Genomic DNA, 4,015 nt, shown 5'->3' with positions numbered 1-4,015 from the left:
CGTGTGTCACAAAGACGTTTCGAGCAATTAAAGTCAAGTACGGGCAATCATGGCAACATGTAAATGTAATAACATACATTCGTTTAATCACACGTATTAATAATAATAATTATTATTAATAAATAAACGTTGGAAAAATCCAAGGTCGTTACAGTATGAACTGACATGTCTTCTAACATGTCATACGCTTGATTTGGTGATTTGTACATAAATACTCCTCCAGCGGAGGAATCTTATATACCACGAGTATGTTCATCAATACCACGATAAAAAGTTTGTACTATTTGCCCTTTTTGCAATCCGTGTTGCGGACAATTTCGTAATATTCTTTTTAATCTTTCCCATGCATCAAAAAGAGTTTCATCCGCCATTTGTTTAAAAGTGGTGATTTCAGTTCTAAGTCTTTCGGATTTTGCCGGTGGAAAAAATCGGGTAATGAATTTATCTCTTAATTCGTTGAAAGTTGTGATAGAATCAGGTTTTGATGCTTTCAACCATGCTTTTGCGTCTCCGATTAACGAGTATGGAAAAGTTCTTATTTTAAATGCATCTGAAGAAACATATTTGTTTTTATACAGTTCACATAAATCTTCAAAAGCTTCTAGATGTTCTATCGAATTATTATTAAGTCTTCGTCGAATTGGTTCTCACGAACCATGTGCATAAATTGCCCCTTGACTTCCCAGTTTTCAGCCTCAATTTCAGGTCTTCTTATAGGTGCAAGAGCGAGAGGGGGAGCAGTTTGTCTGGTATTCCACATTGGTAGATCATTTGGATCAGGTATTACTTCAGCCATTTCTTCTTTAATAACAATGGTTTCAGGTTCAGTTTTGATTTCTGGTTGACCACTAATGTTTCCTACTTGTTTTTTGATATTTTTCGGTGTTTTCGGTTTACTAGTACTACCTAATTTTTTTTTGTTTTTCCTATTTTAATCTTTTGATCAAGCCTCTTTCAGGTTCTGGATTAAGTGCAACGAGTTTAGGATTTCCTGAACGAGTCATACAATTACTAAATTGTATGTAGTCTTAAAGGATTTATTCACTAAGTGTATAAACATTGAACTTTCTTGAAAATGAATTTTCACGAAAGGATCGAATAACATAAAAACAATGATAAAAACCTTTAAACAAACAGATTTTCCTTCTGATTTTGCCCACGTTTCGAATAGCCAAAAGATGCAGCAGAGGGGCAGGATTCGTTTAGTCCCAATATAATTGGGTACTGTTTGGCTCCAATAACCTAGTCCACATACAAATCCAACTACTACTATGAATCAGAAAAATTATCTATTTATTTAACTGCCAACTTTTCCCCGACAGCGGTGCCAAAAAGTTGATGTGCGTGATCGTGTCCTTTTATTTTGAACGGGTTTAGATTTAATTTATTACACGAATTGGTTGTGATTAAATGGCTTTTTTATGATTTCGGATTGATTTCACACATATAGGCAACTTTGTCCTATCCGTATAGTAATATTTTATTTGGTAAATCCGGTTTGTTCCACAGGGAAACTGAAAGGATCCGTTCATATACATTATAAACGATTCACAATAGTTGATTACATCGCGAGGTATTTGACATCTATATGATACGTTTTACAAACATTGCATTCGTTTTTAAAAGACAAACTTTCTTTACATCAAAAATTGACGGCATGCATACCATTTCATATTACATCCAACTATAATTGACTTAATATTAATCTTGATGAACTCAACGACTCGAATGCAACGTCTTTCAAAGTATGTCATGAATGACTCCAAGTAATATCCTTAAAATGAGCTAATGCACAGCGGAAGATTTCTTTAATACCTGAGAATAAACATGCTTTAAAGTGTCAACCAAAAGGTTGGTGAGTTCATTAGTTTATCATAATCAATCATTTCCGTAATAGTAATAGACCACAAGATTTCAGTTTCTATAAATATCCGTACACTCGCAAGTGTATAAAAGTATTCTATAAGTTGTAGGCACCCGGTAACAAGCCTTAACGTTCATGTTTTACCCTCTAAAGTACACCAGATCAGGTGTGTTTAAAATAACCTCGAAGTACTAAAGCATCCCATAGTCAGGATGGGGTTTGTCAGGCCCAATAGATCTATCTTTAGGATTCGCGCCTACCGTACATAGACAAGTAGTTTAATGTTACCAAGCTAAGGGTATATTTCTGGTTTAAACCCATATAGAATTAGTTTTAGTACTTGTGCCTATTTCGTAAAACATTTATAAAACAGCGCATGTATTCTCAGCCCAAAAATATATATAAAAAGGGAGTAATGAAACTCACCATACTGTATTTCGTAGTAAAAATACATATAACGTCATTTAACAAGTGCAAGGTTGGCCTCGGATTCACGAACCTATATTAATTATATATATTTATATGTTGGTCAATATTTGTCTAACAATTTTTGGTCAAGTCATAGTGTACCACAATCCTAATGCTCGAGACTAATATGCAAAAGTCAACAAAAGTCAACTTAACCCAAAATGACTTCTAAAATTTATACGTGTTTATTATATAACTTAACTATAGTCATTTTATATATTTAAATATATTTATTAGATTTTATAATAATAAAAGTCATTTATTAATAAAAATTTATATTAACGTTTATATATGATAAAATATACTTTTATATATCTTAAGTAGTAAAATTTATAAAGTTCACTTAATATCATAAAACTATAGTGGTAAGTATTATTAATGTAATTATATTACGCGTGGTGAAAAATATCTTTGTATCCCCTATTTATTTGATAAAATAATATTGATCATAATAATAATAAGTAAAAGTTGTATTATTTTGTAATAATAATTATTATTATTCTATAAAAAAATAACAATATTTATATTTACTAAAAATGTTATTATGATAAAATGATAATACTAACATAATAGTAATAATGATATTTTATAATAACAATGATATTTCTATTAAAATAATAACGACGATAGTAATAATAATCATTTTAACAATAATACTAAAATTCAGTTGACTATAACTTCTAATCCGTTCATCGAAACCATTCGATATCTAAATGAAAAGTTCTTAATTTTTCGCTAGCTTTCCAATGACATGCATATCATATACCCTATCTCAGTAGCATATGTATCTAATTCAGGATTCAACAAACCTATCTAAGGACAATATCGAATGTACAAGCATGCATAATCCTATATACTCGAGCACTAGTCAGGGATACACTATTGAAATATAAAAGTTAAGTTATGAGTGCTCACGTATCAATATTGAGATTCAATATTGCAGGAAAGTATGTAGACGAAACGAAAATGATAAACGTTAGGTTGACCTCACGAGCAATACCCTCGATCAATACCCATAACCTCCATAGCTATAACCCATAATTTCCTTAGCTCTATTCCGTTTGAAAACTTATTTTAAAATCGTCTGAATATAACTCCGTCGTAGTATTTTATGTATACTAATAATATCTTGAAATAATACAAAGAAAATATATATGTGTAATTCGATTGAGAGAGTTTAGAGAAATATATTTTCAAGTTTCTATGAAATAATAAAACCTATTAAATTCTATTTATAATAGATTTTTGAATTATTAAAGTGAATTATTAAAGTATGAATTATTAAAGTGAATTATTAAAGTATGAATTATTAAAGTGAATTATTAAAGTATGAATTATTAAAGTGAATTATTAAAGTATGAATTATTAAAGTGAATTATTAAAGTAAATTATTAAAGTATGAATTATTAAAGTGAATTATTAAAGTATGAATTATTAAAGTGAATTATTAAAGTATGAATTATTAAAGTTAAAGTAAAGTAAAAGTAAAGTAAAGGTAAAGTTAAAGTATAGTAAAAGTATAAAACTATGTACGTATAATACGCGTATAAATATATATAATATTAATTTAAATCGTTATATATATTTGATAAAATAAAATATAAATATCGTTATTTTATCATACTAGTTAAGTAATGAGTGGTCAAAAAGAATAGATTTCTTAAATCACAGTGGACCTCATAA

General features: G+C 29.2%; 1 non-coding gene across 1 annotated transcript; it reads left to right on the top strand.

Moving 5' to 3' along the window:
- Positions 1-297: 297 nt before the first annotated feature.
- On the top strand, positions 298-404 carry LOC139895507 (small nucleolar RNA R71). The gene has a single exon (XR_011775943.1). It is a non-coding gene; the product is annotated as a small nucleolar RNA R71 (small nucleolar RNA).
- Positions 405-4,015: the final 3,611 nt, after the last annotated feature.

The sequence above is a fragment of the Rutidosis leptorrhynchoides genome, chromosome 2, assembly GCF_046630445.1.
Source record: "Rutidosis leptorrhynchoides isolate AG116_Rl617_1_P2 chromosome 2, CSIRO_AGI_Rlap_v1, whole genome shotgun sequence".
Classification (NCBI taxonomy): domain Eukaryota; kingdom Viridiplantae; phylum Streptophyta; class Magnoliopsida; order Asterales; family Asteraceae; genus Rutidosis; species Rutidosis leptorrhynchoides.
This window is presented reverse-complemented; position numbering and strand designations above follow the sequence as displayed.